Raw genomic sequence first — 20630 nt, 5'->3', positions numbered from 1 at the left:
CTTTATTTTCAGAAGTAGAGCCAGAAAGAGCAATCGGAATGGATAAGGTTGTGTGAGGAAAGGCGAAAGAAAGAAAAGTCAACGCAGAGCAGACACGAATGTGGAATGTAATTTTCCGTTTGATCTGCACTGAAAATGGAGCCTTCCGCTGCTGTTTGCAACCAAGTTTTCCGGCTAATTTTTGCAGGAAAGAGTTGGGTGGGTTGGAGAAACACGCAGCAGACGACAAATCGCCCACGTTGTCTCGTTGCTATTGCAAATGTTACGAAAAGTTCACACTCAAAACAACAGCAAACGATCAGCTTCTTTGCTGTGTTATTATATCACTATTTCCGAGTTGTCAGAATTATTTTTCATATGGTAGATGTTAACAAAGTAACACCGATCGAAGAATTTTAATGTAACAGATTGTAGATTGATATAGGCGGAATTCTTTAAAGTTTTTTTTTTGAAGATGATCGCTTCAACCTAGGAAGGGACTTCGTTTCGCAATGTCGAACAAACTTATTCGACTGACTATCCCGCTACGTGGTAAAATAAGTCTAGTAAGCCAGAAATGGCCGGCGTGGCCTGTAAGGTCGTTAAAGCCAAGAAAAAAAACCTCTCCAACAGCAACATTGTTACGCTTACTTAAATTAATTATACATAAACATTAAAATGCATTTATCCGAAAACAATCTCCTACAATTTATTTACTTCTCAGCTTAATAGAGTTTGATGTGCATTAGCAAATCGTTTTAAAATCAAACTTGCATCTCATAGCTTTGCTTGTATGTATGTGCACGAGAAGCATGAGCATACAACTTCAATAATATGTAATACAGGTACAATTGCAAAGAATAAAATTTGACGTATCTGTAAACCTTTCTAATGAGGTTTACCAGCTCAACCTTTTAAATGTCATTAAAATTATGTATAATAAAATTGATAGACGAAGAAAACATTCTTCGAACGGTTTTTGATATAAATTATGTTAGAATTTTGTCTACAAAATACACATACACTAAATACACAGCAAATCCATCCGTAACGAACTAGTGACAACTGCAAAGAACAACTAACAAAAATTGCATGCAAATGGATTCACAGTGGTTTCACAGGGAAATAAAGAAGTGCTGTTAACAATGTACACACTCTTTGGTAATATTTAGCAGCCACTTGGTTTATGTTGTTTATGCGAAATAATTAGGTACAGTAAAACACATCCAACGAATTTGAGCGAAAGCAAACGTAGAATTGGATTTTACTGCACCTATTTAATTAGCAGCAGGTGAATCTATCCCATTTCTCATAGTAATATCCTCAATTTAGTATAACTTCCACACAACTACAGTAGTACACCGATGCGAAGGCAAGAGCCTTTGGGAAATAATTGGAAATATTTGACAAATCATTTCTGCTATGAAGTACATACCACATTCATTGTCGCCTCTATCATTTGTACAAAACAATACATCATTTAGAACTGATAATTACCTCCAGAGAGCCTCCAGACGAGATATTTTGAGATTCCTAGTCGATCTTGGGTCGATTGCTTAGTCGATGTAGCACTTGTCTTTATGTTGAATATGATGTCACTTTCCAGTTTCACTGCACACAAAGCAACATCACATCCTTTGCTATCATTAATAATCTATCGTTACGCGAAGATCACACCGAAGTCAAGGGTGAAACGTATTTTGTGACAAAAGTAGCGTAGTAATTAAATAAAATATTTGCTACACCACTTCTGTAACAAAGAACATACCACATTCGATTGTTCACACCTCAGACTGTCAAAGACTGTCTGAATATTATGTTGTCAGACTCGGATATCGACACAACTCTTTCAGATATAAACGAGATAGAAACAATACTAGCTCTAACGAAGCACTTAGCACGATTTTTATAGTTATCTGTCAAAACACATTTACTCACCATTTAAAAAATGCTTTCGCCACGTAAAGAATAATCTTCAGATAAAAACAACTGACACGATGAAACGTTTATACGCACACTTCGAAGTATTGATGAAAGGTACTACAGGGTTAGATATGTACTGCGTAACACTTCATACGAGAGTACTTAACTAACCGAGTGGCACATTTGATCAGCAACATCGTTGATATTTTCACTACTGACGAATGCATTGGGCGACCGGTATTTCGCAGAGACAAAGAATACTTACGATCATTTACTATGCAAGAATCTAATATTTAAAACTAATTTACTGCTATACGATTGGGAGACATTTCCTTCTCCCACTATTCAGATACACCTTATGCCGGGTGTACTCGGTAATAATCGTTGAGACCTTCGTTATACACAACGGGTGATGAGGAATTGTAATTGATTCTAACGAACGAAAATTGCATGCATATGGATTCACAGTGGTTTCACAGGGAAATAAAGAAGTGCTGTTAACAATGTACACACTCTTTGGTAATATTTAGCAGCCACTTGGTTTATGTTGTTTATGCGAAATAGTTAGGTACAGTAAAACAAATCATACGAATTTGAGCGAAAGCAAACGTAGAATTGGATTTTACTGCACCTATTTAATTAGCAGTAGGTGAATCTATCCCATTTCTCATAGTAATATCCTCAATTTAGCATAACTTCCACACAGTCACAGTAGTACATCGATGCGAAGGCAAGAACCTTTGGTAAATAATTGAAAATATTTGACAAATCATTTCTGCTATGAAGTACATACCACATTCATTGTCGCCTCTATCATTTGTACAAAACAATACATCATTTAGAACTGATAATTACCTCCAGAGAGCCTCCAGACGAGAGATATTCTGAGATTCCTAGTTGATCTTGGGTCGATTCCTTAGTCGATGTAGCACTTGTCTTTATGTTGAATATGATGTCACTTTCCACTTTCACTGCACACAAAGCAACATCACATCCTTTGTTATCATTAATAATCTATCGTTACGCGAAGATCACACCGAAGTCAAGGGTGAAACGTATTTTGTGACAAAAGTAGCGTAGTAATTAAATAAAATATTTGCTAAACCACTTCTGTACCAAAAAACATACCACATTCGATTGTTCACACCTCAGACTGTCAAAGACTGTCTGAATATTATGTTGTCAGACTCGGATATCGACACAACTCTTTCAGATATAAACGAGATAGAAACAATACTAGCTCTAACGAAGCAGTTACAACAATTTTTATAGTTATCTGTCAAAACACATTTACTCACTATTAAAAAAATACTTTCGCCACGTAAAGAATAATCTTCAGATAAAAACAACTGACACGATGAAACGTTTATACGCACACTTCGAAGTATTGATGAAAGGTACTACAGGGTTAGATATGTACTGCGTAACACTTCATACGAGAGTACTTAACTAACCGAGTGGCACATTTGATCAGCAACATCGTTGATATTTTCACTACTGACGAATGCATTGGGCGACCGGTATTTCGCAGAGACAAAGAATACTTACGATCATTTACTATGCAAGAATCTAATATTTAAAATTAATTTACTGCTACACGATTGGGAGACATTTCCTTCTCCCACTATTCAGATACACCTTATCCCGGGTGTACTCGGTAATAATCGTTGAGACCTTTGTTATACACAACGGGTGATGAGGAATTGTAATTGATTCTAACGAACGAAAATTGCATGCATATGGATTCACAGTGGTTTCACAGGGAAATAAAGAAGTGCTGTTAACAATGTACACACTCTTTGGTAATATTTAGCAGCCACTTGGTTTATGTTGTTTATGCGAAATAGTTAGGTACAGTAAAACAAATCCTGCGAATTTGAGCGAAAGCAAACGTAGAATTGGATTTTACTGCACCTATTTAATTAGCAGTAGGTGAATCTATCCCATTTCTCATAGTAATATCCTCAATTTAGCATAACTTCCACACAGTCACAGTAGTACACCGATGCGAAGGCAAGAGCCTTTGGGAAATAATTGGAAATATTTGACAAATCATTTCTGCTATGAAGTGCATACCACATTCATTGTCGCCTCTATCATTTGTACAAAACAATACATCAATTAGAACTGACAATCACCTCCAGAGAGCCTCCAGACGAGAGATATTCTGAGATTCCTAGTTGATCTTGGGTCGATTCCTTAGTCGATGTAGCACTTGTCTTTATGTTGAATATGATGTCACTTTCCACTTTCACTGCACACAAAGCAACATCACATCCTTTGCTATCATTAATAATCTATCGTTACGCGAAGATCACACCGAAGTCAAGGGTGAAACGTATTTTGTGACAAAAGTAGCGTAGTAATTAAATAAAATATTTGCTACACTGTAACAAAGAACATACCACATTCGATTGTTCACACCTCAGACTGTCAAAGACTGTCTGAATATTATGTTGTCAGACTCGGATATCGACACAACTCTTTCAGATATAAACGAGATAGAAACAATACTAGCTCTAACGAAGCAGTTACAACAATTTTTATAGTTATCTGTCAAAACACATGTACTCACTATTAAAAAAATACTTTCGCCACGTAAAGAATAATCTTCAGATAAAAACAACTGACACGATAACACGTTTATACGCACACTTCGAAGTATTGATGAAAGGTACTACAGGGTTAGATATGTACTGCGTAACACTTCATACGAGAGTACTTAACTAACCGAGTGGCACATTTGACCAGCAACATCGTTGATATTTTCACTACTGACGAATGCATTGGGCGACCGGTATTTCGCAGAGACAAAGAATACTTACGATCATTTACTATGCAAGAATCTAATATTTAAAACTAATTTACTGCTATACGATTGGGAGACATTTCCTTCTCCCACTATTCAGATACACCTTATGCCGGGTGTACTCGGTAATAATCGTTGAGACCTTCGTTATACACAACGGGTGATGAGGAATTGTAATTGATCCTAACTAACAAAAATTGCATGCAAATGGATTCACAGTGGTTTCACAGGGATATAAAGGAGTGCTGTTAGCAATGTACACACTCTTTGGTAATATTTAGCAGCCACTTGGTTTATGTTGTTTATGCGAAATAATTAGGTACAGTAAAACACATCCAACGAATTTGAACAAAAGCAAACGAAGAATTGGATTTTACTGCACCTATTTAATTAGCAGCAGGTGAATCTATCCCATTTCTCATAGTAATATCCTCAATTTAGTATAACTTCCACACAACTACAGTAGTACACCGATGCGAAGGCAAGAGCCTTTGGTAAATAATTGAAAATATTTGACAAATCATTTCTGCTATGAAGTACATACTACATTCATTGTCGCCTCTATCATTTGTACAAAACAATACATCATTTAGAACTGATAATTACCTCCAGAGAGCCTCCAGACGAGATATTCTGAGATTCCTAGTCGATCTTGGGTCGATTTCTTAGTCGATGTAGCACTTGTCTTTATGTTGAATATGATGTCACTTTCCACTTTCACTGCACACAAAGCAACATCACATCCTTTGCTATCATTAATAATCTATCGTTACGCGAAGATCACACCGAAGTCAAGGGTGAAACGTATTTTGTGACAAAAGTAGCGTAGTAATTAAATAAAATATTTGCTACACCACTTCTGTAACAAAGAACATACCACATTCGATTGTTCACACCTCAGACTGTCAAAGACTGTCTGAATATTATGTTGTCAGACTCGGATATCGACACAACTCTTTCAGATATAAACGAGTTAGAAACAATACTAGCTCTAACGAAGCACTTAGCACGATTTTTATAGTTATCTGTCAAAACACATTTACTAACCATTAAAAAAATACTTTCGCCGCGTAAAGAATAATCTTCAGATAAAAACAACTGACACGATGAAACGTTTATACGCACACTTCGAAGTATTGATGAAAGGTACTACAGGGTTAGATATGTACTGCGTAACACTTCATACGAGAGTACTTAACTAACCGAGTGGCACATTTGACCAGCAACATCGTTGATATTTTCACTACTGACGAATGCATTGGGCGACCGGTATTTCGCAGAGACAAAGAATACTTACGATCATTTACTATGCAAGAATCTAATATTTAAAACTAATTTACTGCTATACGATTGGGAGACATTTCCTTCTCCCACTATTCAGATACACCTTATGCCGGGTGTACTCGGTAATAATCGTTGAGACCTTCGTTATACACAACGGGTGATGAGGAATTGTAATTGATCCTAACTAACAAAAATTGCATGCAAATGGATTCACAGTGGTTTCACAGGGAAATAAAGGAGTGCTGTTAGCAATGTACACACTCTTTGGTAATATTTAGCAGCCACTTGGTTTATGTTGTTTATGCGAAATAATTAGGTACAGTAAAACACATCGTACGAATTTGAGCGAAAGCAAACGTAGAATTGGATTTTACTGCACCTATTTAATTAGCACCAGGTGAATCTATCCCATTTCTCATAGTTATATCCTCAATTTAGTATAACTTCCACACAACTACAGTAGTACACCGATGCGAAGGCAACAGCCTTTGGGAAATAATTGGAAATATTTGACAAATCATTTCTGCTATGAAGTACATACTACATTCATTGTCACCTCTATCATTTGTACAAAACAATACATCATTTAGAACTGATAATTACCTCCAGAGAGCCTCCAGACGAGAGATATTCTGAGATTCCTAGTTGATCTTGGGTCGATTCCTTAGTCGATGTAGCACTTGTCTTTATGTTGAATATGATGTCACTTTCCACTTTCACTGCACACAAAGCAACATCACATCCTTTGCTATCATTAATAATCTATCGTTACGCGAAGATCACACCGAAGTCAAGGGTGAAACGTATTTTGTGACAAAAGTAGCGTAGTAATTAAATAAAATATTTGCTAAACCACTTCTGTAACAAAGAACATACCACATTCGATTGTTCACACCTCAGACTGTCAAAGACTGTCTGAATATTATGTTGTCAGACTCGGATATCGACACAACTCTTTCAGATATAAACGAGATAGAAACAATACTAGCTCTAACGAAGCAGTTACAACAATTTTTATAGTTATCTGTCAAAACACATTTACTCACCATTTAAAAAATGCTTTCGCCACGTAAAGAATAATCTTCATATAAAAACAACTGACACGATGAAACGTTTATACGCACACTTCGAAGCATTGATGAAAGGTACTACAGGGTTAGATATGTACTGCGTAACACTTCATACGAGAGTACTTAACTAACCGAGTGGCACATTTGATCAGCAACATCGTTGATATTTTCACTACTGACGAATGCATTGGGCGACCGGTATTTCGCAGAGACAAAGAATACTTACGATCATTTACTATGCAAGAATCTAATATTTAAAACTAATTTACTGCTACACGATTGGGAGACATTTCCTTCTCCCACTATTCAGATACACCTTATCCCGGGTGTACTCGGTAATAATCGTTGAGACCTTCGTTATACACAACGGGTGATGAGGAATTATAATTGATCCTAACGAACGAAAATTGCATGCAAATGGATTCACAGTGGTTTCACAGGGAAATAAAGAAGTGCTGTTAACAATGTACACACTCTTTGGTAATATTTAGCAGCCACTTGGTTTATGTTGTTTATGCGAAATAATTAGGTACAGCAAAACAAATCATACGAATTTGAGCGAAAGCAAACGTAGAATTGGATTTTACTGCACCTATTTAATTAGCAGCAGGTGAATCTATCCCATTTCTCATAGTAATATCCTCAATTTAGTATAACTTTCACACAACTACAGTAGTACACCGATGCGAAGGCAAGAGCCTTTGGGAAATAATTGGAAATATTTGACAAATCATTTCTGCTATGAAGTACATACCACATTCATTGTCGCCTCTATCATTTGTACAAAACAATACATCATTTAGAACTGATAATTACCTCCAGAGAGCCTCCAGACGAGAGATATTCTGAGATTCCTAGTTGATCTTGGGTCGATTCCTTAGTCGATGTAGCACTTGTCTTTATGTTGAATATGATGTCACTTTCCACTTTCACTGCACACAAAGCAACATCACATCCTTTGCTATCATTAATAATCTATCGTTACGCGAAGATCACACCGAAGTCAAGGGTGAAACGTATTTTGTGACAAAAGTAGCGTAGTAATTAAATAAAATATTTGCTACACCACTTCTGTAACAAAGAACATACCACATTCGATTGTTCACACCTCAGACTGTCAAAGACTGTCTGAATATTATGTTGTCAGACTCGGATATCGACACAACTCTTTCAGATATAAACGAGATAGAAACAATATTAGCTCTAACGAAGCAGTTAGAACGATTTTTATAGTTCTCTGTCAAAACACATGTACTCACTATTAAAAAAATACTTTCGCCACGTAAAGAATAATCTTCAGATAAAAACAACTGACACGATAACACGTTTATACGCACACTTCGAAGTATTGATGAAAGGTACTACAGGGTTAGATATGTACTGCGTAACACTTCATACGAGAGTACTTAACTAACCGAGTGGCACATTTGACCAGCAACATCGTTGATATTTTCACTACTGACGAATGCATTGGGCGACCGGTATTTCGCAGAGACAAAGAATACTTACGATCATTTACTATGCAAGAATCTAATATTTAAAACTAATTTACTGCTACACGATTGGGAGACATTTCCTTCTCCCACTATTCAGATACACCTTATCCCGGGTGTACTCGGTAATAATCGTTGAGACCTTTGTTATACACAACGGGTGATGAGGAATTGTAATTGATCCTAACTAACAAAAATTGCATGCAAATGGATTCACAGTGGTTTCACAGGGAAATAAAGAAGTGCTGTTAACAATGTACACACTCTTTGGTAATATTTAGCAGCCACTTGGTTTATGTTGTTTATGCGAAATAATTAGGTACAGTAAAACAAATCATACGAATTTGAGCGAAAGCAAACGTAGAATTGGATTTTACTGCACCTATTTAATTAGCAGCAGGTGAATCTATCCCATTTCTCATAGTAATATCCTCAATTTAGTATAACTTCCACACAACTACAGTAGTACACCGATGCGAAGGCAAGAGCCTTTGGGAAATAATTGGAAATATTTGACAAATCATTTCTGCTATGAAGTACATACCACATTCATTGTCGCCTCTATCATTTGTACAAAACAATACATCATTTAGAACTGATAATTACCTCCAGAGAGCCTCCAGACGAGAGATATTCTGAGATTCCTAGTCGATCTTGGGTCGATTCCTTAGTCGATGTAGCACTTGTCTTTATGTTGAATATGATGTCACTTTCCAGTTTCACTGCACACAAAGCAACATCACATCCTTTGCTATCATTAATAATCTATCGTTACGCGAAGATCACACCGAAGTCAAGGGTGAAACGTATTTTGTGACAAAAGTAGCGTAGTAATTAAATAAAATATTTGCTACACCACTTCTGTAACAAAGAACATACCACATTCGATTGTTCACACCTCAGACTGTCAAAGACTGTCTGAATATTATGTTGTCAGACTCGGATATCGACACAACTCTTTCAGATATAAACGAGATAGAAACAATACTAGCTCTAACGAAGCAGTTACAACAATTTTTATAGTTATCTGTCAAAACACATTTACTCACCATTTAAAAAATGCTTTCGCCACGTAAAGAATAATCTTCAGATAAAAACAACTGACACGATGAAACGTTTATACGCACACTTCGAAGTATTGATGAAAGGTACTACAGGGTTAGATATGTACTGCGTAACACTTCATACGAGAGTACTTAACTAACCGAGTGGCACATTTGATCAGCAACATCGTTGATATTTTCACTACTGACGAATGCATTGGGCGACCGGTATTTCGCAGAGACAAAGAATACTTACGATCATTTACTATGCAAGAATCTAATATTTAAAACTAATTTACTGCTACACGATTGGGAGACATTTCCTTCTCCCACTATTCAGATACACCTTATCCCGGGTGTACTCGGTAATAATCGTTGAGATCTTCGTTATATACAACGGGTGATGAGGAATTGTAATTGATCCTAACTAACAAAAATTGCATGCAAATGGATTCACAGTGGTTTCACAGGGAAATAAAGGAGTGCTGTTAACAATGTACACACTCTTTGGTAATATTTAGCAGCCACTTGGTTTATGTTGTTTATGCGAAATAATTAGGTACAGTAAAACAAATCCTGCGAATTTGAGCGAAAGCAAACGTAGAATTGGATTTTACTGCACCTATTTAATTAGCAGCAGGTGAATCTATCCCATTTCTCATAGTAATATCCTCAATTTAGTATAACTTCCACACAACTACAGTAGTACACCGATGCGAAAGCAAGAGCCTTTGGGAAATAATTGGAAATATTTGACAAATCATTTCTGCTATGAAGTACATACCACATTCATTGTCGCCTCTATCATTTGTACAAAACAATACATCATTTAGAACTGATAATTACCTCCAGAGAGCCTCCAGACGAGAGATATTCTGAGATTCCTAGTTGATCTTGGGTCGATTCCTTAGTCGATGTAGCACTTGTCTTTATGTTGAATATGATGTCACTTTCCACTTTCACTGCACACAAAGCAACATCACATCCTTTGTTATCATTAATAATCTATCGTAACACGAAGATCACACCGAAGTCAAGGGTGAAACGTATTTTGTGACAAAAGTAGCGTAGTAATTAAAAAAAATATTTGCTACACCACTTCTGTAACAAAGAACATACCACATTCGATTGTTCACACCTCAGACTTTCAAAGACTGTCTGAATATTATGTTGTCAAACTCGGATATCTACACAACTCTTTCAGATATAAACGAGATAGAAACAATACTAGCTCTAACGAAGCACTTAGAACGGTTTTTATAGTTATCTGTCAAAACACATTTACTCACCATTAAAAAAATACTTTCGCCACGTAAAGAATAATCTTCAGATAAAAACAACTGACACGATGAAACGTTTATACGCACACTTCGAAGCATTGATGAAAGGTACTACAGGGTTAGATATGTACTGCGTAACACTTCATACGAGAGTACTTAACTAACCGAGTGGCACATTTGATCAGCAACATCGTTGATATTTTCACTACTGACGAATGCATTGGGCGACCGGTATTTCGCAGAGACAAAGAATACTTACGATCATTTACTATGCAAGAATCTAATATTTAAAACTAATTTACTGCTACACGATTGGGAGACATTTCCTTCTCCCACTATTCAGATACACCTTATCCCGGGTGTACCCGGTAATAATCGTTGAGACCTTTGTTATACACAACGGGTGATGAGGAATTGTAATTGATCCTAACGAACAAAAATTGCATGCAAATGGATTCACAGTGGTTTCACAGGGAAATAAAGGAGTGCTGTTAACAATGTACACACTCTTTGGTAATATTTAGCAGCCACTTGGTTTATGTTGTTTATGCGTAATAATTAGGTACAGTAAAACAAATCCTGCGAATTTGAGCGAAATCAAACGTAGAATTGGATTTTACTGCACCTATTTAATTAGCAGCAGGTGAATCTATCCCATTTCTCATAGTAATATCCTCAATTTAGTATAACTTCCACACAACTACAGTAGTACACCGATGCAAAGGCAAGAGCCTTTGGGAAATAATTGAAAATATTTGACAAATCATTTCTGCTATGAAGTACATACCACATTCATTGTCGCCTCTATCATTTGTACAAAACAATACATCATTTAGAACTGATAATTACCTCCAGAGAGCCTCCAGACGAGAGATATTCTGAGATTCCTAGTTGATCTTGGGTCGATTCCTTAGTCGATGTAGCACTTGTCTTTATGTTGAATATGATGTCACTTTCCACTTTCACTGCACACAAAGCAACATCACATCCTTTGCTATCATTAATAATCTATCGTTACGCGAAGATCACACCGAAGTCAAGGGTGAAACGTATTTTGTGACAAAAGTAGCGTAGTAATTAAATAAAATATTTGCTACACCACTTCTGTAACAAAGAACATACCACATTCGATTGTTCACACCTCAGACTGTCAAAGACTGTCTGAATATTATGTTGTCAGACTCGGATATCGACACAACTCTTTCAGATATAAACGAGATAGAAACAATACTAGCTCTAACGAAGCACTTAGCACGATTTTTATAGTTATCTGTCAAAACACATGTACTCACTATTAAAAAAATACTTTCGCCACGTAAAGAATCTTCAGATAAAAACAACTGACACGATAAAACGTTTATACGCACACTTCGAAGTATTGATGAAAGGTACTACAGGGTTAGATATGTACTGCGTAACACTTCATACGAAAGTACTTAACTAACCGAGTGGCACATTTGATCAGCAACATCGTTGATATTTTCACTACTGACGAATGCATTGGGCGACCGGTATTTCGCAGAGACAAAGAATACTTACGATCATTTACTATGCAAGAATCTAATATTTAAAACTAATTTACTGCTACACGATTGGGAGACATTTCCTTCTCCCACTATTCAGATACACCTTATCCCGGGTGTACTCGGTAATAATCGTTGAGACCTTTGTTATACACAACGGGTGATGAGGAATTGTAATTGATCCTAACTAACAAAAATTGCATGCAAATGGATTCACAGTGGTTTCACAGGGAAATAAAGAAGTGCTGTTAACAATGTACACACTCTTTGGTAATATTTAGCAGCCACTTGGTTTATGTTGTTTATGCGAAATAATTAGGTACAGTAAAACACATCCTGCGAATTTGAGCGAAAGCAAACGAAGAATTGGATTTTACTGCACCTATTCAATTAGCAGCAGGTGAATCTATCCCATTTCTCATAGTAATATCCTCAATTTAGCATAACTTGCACCCAACCACAGTAGTACACCGATGCGAAGGCAAGAGCCTTTGGGAAATAATTGGAAATATTTGACAAATCATTTCTGCTATGAAGTACATACCACATTCATTGTCGCCTCTATCATTTGTACAAAACAATACATCATTTAGAACTGATAATTACCTCCAGAGAGCCTCCAGACGAGAGATATTCTGAGATTCCTAGTTGATCTTGGGTCGATTCCTTAGTCGATGTAGCACTTGTCTTTATGTTGAATATGATGTCACTTTCCAGTTTCACTGCACACAAAGCAACATCACATCCTTTGCTATCATTAATAATCTATCGTTACACGAAGATCACACCGAAGTCAATGGTGAAACGTATTTTGTGACAAAAGTAGCGTAGTAATTAAATAAAATATTTGCTAAACCACTTCTGTAACAAAGAACATACCACATTCGATTGTTCACACCTCAGACTGTCAAAGACTGTCTGAATATTATGTTGTCAGACTCGGATATCTACACAACTCTTTCAGATATAAACGAGATAGAAACAATACTAGCTCTAACGAAGCACTTAGAACGATTTTTATAGTTATCTGTCAAAACACATGTACTCACTATTAAAAAAATACTTTTGCCACGTAAAGAATCTTCAGATAAAAACAACTGACACGATGAAACGTTTATACGCACACTTCGAAGTATTGATGAAAGGTACTACAGGGTTAGATATGTACTGCGTAACACTTCATACGAGAGTACTTAACTAACCGAGTGGCACATTTGACCAGCAACATCGTTGATATTTTCACTACTGACGAATGCATTGGGCGACCGGTATTTCGCAGAGACAAAGAATACTTACGATCATTTACTATGCAAGAATCTAATATTTAAAACTAATTTACTGCTACACGATTGGGAGACATTTCCTTCTCCCACTATTCAGATACACCTTATCCCGGGTGTACTCGGTAATAATCGTTGAGACCTTCGTTATACACAACGGGTGATGAGGAATTGTAATTGATCCTAACGAACGAAAATTGCATGCAAATGGATTCACAGTGGTTTCACAGGGAAATAAAGAAGTGCTGTTAACAATGTACACACTCTTTGGTAATATTTAGCAGCCACTTGGTTTATGTTGTTTATGCGAAATAATTAGGTACAGTAAAACAAATCATACGAATTTGAACAAAAGCAAACGTAGAATTGGATTTTACTGCACCTATTTAATTAGCAGCAGGTGAATCTATCCCATTTCTCATAGTAATATCCTCAATTTAGTATAACTTCCACACAACTACAGTAGTACACCGATGCGAAGGCAAGAGCCTTTGGGAAATAATTGAAAATATTTGACAAATCATTTCTGCTATGAAGTACATACCACATTCATTGTCGCCTCTATCATTTGTACAAAACAATACATAATTTAGAACTGATAATTACCTCCAGAGAGCCTCCAGACGAGATATTCTGAGATTCCTAGTCGATCTTGGGTCGATTCCTTAGTCGATGTAGCACTTGTCTTTATGTTGAATATGATGTCACTTTCCACTTTCACTGCACACAAAGCAACATCACATCCTTTGCTATCATTAATAATCTATCGTTACGCGAAGATCACACCGAAGTCAAGGGTGAAACGTATTTTGAGTACTTAACTAACCGAGTGGCACATTTGACCAGCAACATCGTTGATATTTTCACTACTGACGAATGCATTGGGCGACCGGTATTTCGCAGAGACAAAGAATACTTACGATCATTTACTATGCAAGAATCTAATATTTAAAATTAATTTACTGCTACACGATTGGGAGACATTTCCTTCTCCCACTATTCAGATACACCTTATCCCGGGTGTACTCGGTAATAATCGTTGAGACCTTTGTTATACACAACGGGTGATGAGGAATTGTAATTGATCCTAACGAACGAAAATTGCATGCAAATGGATTCACAGTGGTTTCACAGGGAAATAAAGAAGTGCTGTTAACAATGTACACACTCTGTGGTAATATTTAGCAGCCACTTGGTTTATGTTGTTTATGCGAAATAATTAGGTACAGTAAAACAAATCATACGAATTTGAACAAAAGCAAACGTAGAATTGGATTTTACTGCACCTATTTAATTAGCAGCAGGTGAATCTATCCCATTTCTCATAGTAATATCCTCAATTTAGTATAACTTCCACACAACTACAGTAGTACACCGATGCGAAGGCAAGAGCCTTTGGGAAATAATTGAAAATATTTGACAAATCATTTCTGCTATGAAGTACATACCACATTCATTGTCGCCTCTATCATTTGTACAAAACAATACATAATTTAGAACTGATAATTACCTCCAGAGAGCCTCCAGACGAGATATTCTGAGATTCCTAGTCGATCTTGGGTCGATTCCTTAGTCGATGTAGCACTTGTCTTTATGTTGAATATGATGTCACTTTCCACTTTCACTGCACACAAAGCAACATCACATCCTTTGCTATCATTAATAATCTATCGTTACGCGAAGATCACACCGAAGTCAAGGGTGAAACGTATTTTGTGACAAAAGTAGCGTAGTAATTAAATAAAATATTTGCTACACCACTTCTGTAACAAAGAACATACCACATTCGATTGTTCACACCTCAGACTGTCAAAGACTGTCTGAATATTATGTTGTCAGACTCGGATATCGACACAACTCTTTCAGATATAAACGAGATAGAAACAATACTAGCTCTAACGAAGCACTTAGCACGATTTTTATAGTTATCTGTCAAAACACATTTACTCACTATTAAAAAAATACTTTCGCCACGTAAAGAATAATCTTCAGATAAAAACAACTGACACGATGAAACGTTTATACGCACACTTCGAAGTATTGATGAAAGGTACTACAGGGTTAGATATGTACTGCGTAACACTTCATACGAGAGTACTTAACTAACCGAGTGGCACATTTGACCAGCAACATCGTTGATATTTTCACTACTGACGAATGCATTGGGCGACCGGTATTTCGCAGAGACAAAGAATACTTACGATCATTTACTATGCAAGAATCTAATATTTAAAACTAATTTACTGCTACACGATTGGGAGACATTTCCTTCTCCCACTATTCAGATACACCTTATCCCGGGTGTACTCGGTAATAATCGTTGAGACCTTCGTTATACACAACGGGTGATGAGGAATTGTAATTGATCCTAACGAACGAAAATTGCATGCAAATGGATTCACAGTGGTTTCACAGGGAAATAAAGAAGTGCTGTTAACAATGTACACACTCTTTGGTAATATTTAGCAGCCACTTGGTTTATGTTGTTTATGCGTAATAATTAGGTACAGTAAAACAAATCCTGCGAATTTGAGCGAAAGCAAACGTAGAATTGGATTTTACTGCACCTATTTAATTAGCAGCAGGTGAATCTATCCCATTTCTCATAGTAATATCCTCAATTTAGTATAACTTCCACACAACTACAGTAGTACACCGATGCGAAGGCAAGAGCCTTTGGGAAATAATTGAAAATATTTGACAAATCATTTCTGCTATGAAGTACATACCACATTCATTGTCGCCTCTATCATTTGTACAAAACAATACATCATTTAGAACTGATAATTACCTCCAGAGAGCCTCCAGACGAGATATTCTGAGATTCCTAGTCGATCTTGGGTCGATTCCTTAGTCGATGTAGCACTTGTCTTTATGTTGAATATGATGTCACTTTCCACTTTCACTGCACACAAAGCAACATCACATCCTTTGCTATCATTAATAATCTATCGTTACGCGAAGATCACACCGAAGTCAAGGGTGAAACGTATTTTGTGACAAAAGTAGCGTAGTAATTAAATAAAATATTTGCTACACCACTTCTGTAACAAAGAACATACCACATTCAATTGTTCACACCTCAGACTGTCAAAGACTGTCTGAATATTATGTTGTCAGACTCGGATATCGACACAACTCTTTCAGATATAAACGAGATAGAAACAATACTAGCTCTAACGAAGCACTTAGAACGATTTTTATAGTTATCTGTCAAAACACATTTACTCACTATTAAAAAAATACTTTCGCCACGTAAAGAATAATCTTCAGATAAAAACAACTGACACGATGAAACGTTTATACGCACACTTCGAAGTATTGATGAAAGGTACTACAGGGTTAGATATGTACTGCGTAACACTTCATACGAGAGTACTTAACTAACCGAGTGGCACATTTGACCAGCAACATCGTTGATATTTTCACTACTGACGAATGCATTGGGCGACCGGTATTTCGCAGAGACAAAGAATACTTACGATCATTTACTATGCAAGAATCTAATATTTAAAATTAATTTTCTGCTACACGATTGGGAGACATTTCCTTCTCCCACTATTCAGATACACCTTATCCCGGGTGTACTCGGTAATAATCGTTGAGACCTTTGTTATACACAACGGGTGATGAGGAATTGTAATTGATCCTAACGAACGAAAATTGCATGCAAATGGATTCACAGTGGTTTCACAGGGAAATAAAGAAGTGCTGTTAACAATGTACACACTCTTTGGTAATATTTAGCAGCCACTTGGTTTATGTTGTTTATGCGAAATAATTAGGTACAGTAAAACAAATCATACGAATTTGAACAAAAGCAAACGTAGAATTGGATTTTACTGCACCTATTTAATTAGCAGCAGGTGAATCTATCCCATTTCTCATAGTAATATCCTCAATTTAGTATAACTTCCACACAACTACAGTAGTACACCGATGCGAAGGCAAGAGCCTTTGGGAAATAATTGAAAATATTTGACAAATCATTTCTGCTATGAAGTACATACCACATTCATTGTCGCCTCTATCATTTGTACAAAACAATACATCATTTAGAACTGATAATTACCTCCAGAGAGCCTCCAGACGAGATATTCTGAGATTCCTAGTCGATCTTGGGTCGATTCCTTAGTCGATGTAGCACTTGTCTTTATGTTGAATATGATGTCACTTTCCACTTTCACTGCACACAAAGCAACATCACATCCTTTGCTATCATTAATAATCTATCGTTACGCGAAGATCACACCGAAGTCAAGGGTGAAACGTATTTTGTGACAAAAGTAGCGTAGTAATTAAATAAAATATTTGCTACACCACTTCTGTAACAAAGAACATACCACATTCGATTGTTCACACCTCAGACTGTCAAAGACTGTCTGAATATTATGTTGTCAGACTCGGATATCGACACAACTCTTTCAGATATAAACGAGATAGAAACAATACTAGCTCTAACGAAGCACTTAGCACGATTTTTATAGTTATCTGTCAAAACACATTTACTCACTATTAAAAAAATACTTTCGCCACGTAAAGAATAATCTTCAGATAAAAACAACTGACACGATGAAACGTTTATACGCACACTTCGAAGTATTGATGAAAGGTACTACAGGGTTAGATATGTACTGCGTAACACTTCATACGAGAGTACTTAACTAACCGAGTGGCACATTTGACCAGCAACATCGTTGATATTTTCACTACTGACGAATGCATTGGGCGACCGGTATTTCGCAGAGACAAAGAATACTTACGATCATTTACTATGCAAGAATCTAATATTTAAAACTAATTTACTGCTACACGATTGGGAGACATTTCCTTCTCCCACTATTCAGATACACCTTATCCCGGGTGTACTCGGTAATCATCGTTGAGACCTTCGTTATACACAACGGGTGATGAGGAATTGTAATTGATCCTAACGAACGAAAATTGCATGCAAATGGATTCACAGTGGTTTCACAGGGAAATAAAGAAGTGCTGTTAACAATGTACACACTCTTTGGTAATATTTAGCAGCCATTTGGTTTATGTTGTTTATGCGTAATAATTAGGTACAGTAAAACAAATCCTGCGAATTTGAGCGAAAGCAAACGTAGAATTGGATTTTACTGCACCTATTTAATTAGCAGCAGGTGAATCTATCCCATTTCTCATAGTAATATCCTCAATTTAGTATAACTTCCACACAACTACAGTAGTACACCGATGCGAAGGCAAGAGCCTTTGGGAAATAATTGGAAATATTTGACAAATCATTTCTGCTATGAAGTACATACCACATTCATTGTCGCCTCTATCATTTGTACAAAATAATACATCATTTAGAACTGACAATCACCTCCAGAGATCCTCCAGACCAGAGATATTCCAGATAATCTTCGTTATAATCTTACGCACAACGGGTGATAGGAATTGTAATTGATTTGATTGATTTGATTTTATGTTTGAACAATAGTTGTAGTTGTTTCACATTCAATTCTTTGTAAGAAATCTTGATAACGGCATACTGAAATATTACTCTAACTGTGGTTATGAACCTTTAACGGTTAGAACCGTTTTATGATTTTTTTAACACACATAAATCTTTTTCTATCGTAAGCCACATTCAACACACACTGTTCATCATTTTAAATTTCGATAATAGTTCTTACACGAATTATAATGGTGTTCTACACATTGGAAGTCATTTCTTCTTGTTTATTCAGTTTTATTCAAAATTTTATGTTGATTGTGACAATTATTCATAATTACACTATAAAAATTTCTTAAATCATAAATAAAATTTGTCTGCAACAGGATGATGGAAATATGATGCATTTCTGAATGTCCTTTCTGCTACAATATTTTACTGTTGATCGTATTTATCTGTTTGGTTCATAATTAAATTCAGTGGGTTGTACAATAATTAGGAGTAGCTGTAAGTAGCTTACACGGTATTAAAAAATAAAGTGTAATTTTCTTACGGCTACTACTACGAATCGTATAAACATAAACATTAACCTGTGTTGTCACTCACGAGCACGAGAGAGAAAAAAAGGGGGAAAATGTGCTTATACTATACGGCTAATTCTAATTGGTGTGTGTGTGTGTTAAATGATTAGAGAGATGAAAAATGTGATGTTGAGATTAATGTGTGCTGTATCTCTCTCGCGCTCCATTCTAGAACACCGTCACCGGTTTGCCGTGTGTTATGCAGCACGCGTATCGACTGCCCTATTTTCACCTGGTGAGGTCAGAATTGCAAATACGTCAACCGTCTAGCCGGCTAGCATTACAAGACCTATGATCAAGATCAACGCGTTAATCAACGATTCTTTTTTAATCACCTTACTGACAGACGTCAAATTGGAGGTCATCTTTTAGAATATATTTACATGCCTTTTATTTCTGTTGCAATCGAGCCTGTGGGTTCTGTTGCGTTTGAAATGCAGCCTGTTTTGCTACAGGAAAGTAAGCCAGCCGCTTCTAATGGGCAACATGCCCGGTCCGTTTGACATATGACACGAAGGCATTAACCAAGTCCGTACTCTTTTGGACAGCGACAGCGGTATATGATCGTGCGTCGATTACGATCGCACACGGTATGCCGAATATTGTTTGCCTGGTGCTGGTGGATCGGACACTTTGTAACCGAAACCTTGTCTTCGTCCCCCGCTTCGTATCCGCTTTTCATTATGCTCTTTCTTTTCCCTCCCCCTCCCTTCCTCCCTTCATGGCTTCCTTCTGCTCTTGTTTCTAATGTTTTTATTTCCCTTTTATGTGTCGCCCGTTTGTTCGTACGTCCTAACGAGCTTGACCGATGACAGGGGCACAGCAAACGAGATGACTTCTCCCGACACGATTGTCACACACAGTATGCAAGGGTGCTGCTGCTGACTGTGTGCGCGGGTGTCAATTTCGGGCCAAAGTTCCTATTACTTCCTTTCCGCGG

General features: G+C 36.7%; 2 long non-coding RNA genes across 5 annotated transcripts; one reads left to right on the top strand and one right to left on the bottom strand.

The window, feature by feature from the left end:
- Window positions 1-1204: 1204 nt before the first annotated feature.
- LOC125772000 (uncharacterized) lies at window positions 1205-18711 on the bottom strand. 4 transcript variants are annotated; one of them, XR_007419433.1, is made up of 5 exons: window positions 18574-18711; window positions 17257-17292; window positions 10740-11230; window positions 6599-6890; window positions 1205-1476 (listed from the first exon to the last, which is right to left on the bottom strand). It is a non-coding gene; the product is annotated as an uncharacterized LOC125772000 (long non-coding RNA). The 4 variants fall into 4 exon arrangements; XR_007419432.1 differs by lacking the exon at window positions 17257-17292 and adding an exon at window positions 14695-14730; XR_007419430.1 differs by lacking the exon at window positions 18574-18711 and having other exon boundaries at window positions 17257-18523.
- On the top strand, window positions 6148-17178 carry LOC125772014 (uncharacterized). Its single transcript, XR_007419434.1, has 3 exons — window positions 6148-6392; window positions 11525-12269; window positions 15735-17178. It is a non-coding gene; the product is annotated as an uncharacterized LOC125772014 (long non-coding RNA).
- Window positions 18712-20630: the final 1919 nt, after the last annotated feature.

Source organism: Anopheles funestus, chromosome X, assembly GCF_943734845.2.
Source record: "Anopheles funestus chromosome X, idAnoFuneDA-416_04, whole genome shotgun sequence".
Lineage (NCBI taxonomy): Eukaryota > Metazoa > Arthropoda > Insecta > Diptera > Culicidae > Anopheles > Anopheles funestus.
Note: the sequence above shows the minus strand (reverse complement) of the source record. Positions and strands in the feature narration are given on the sequence as shown.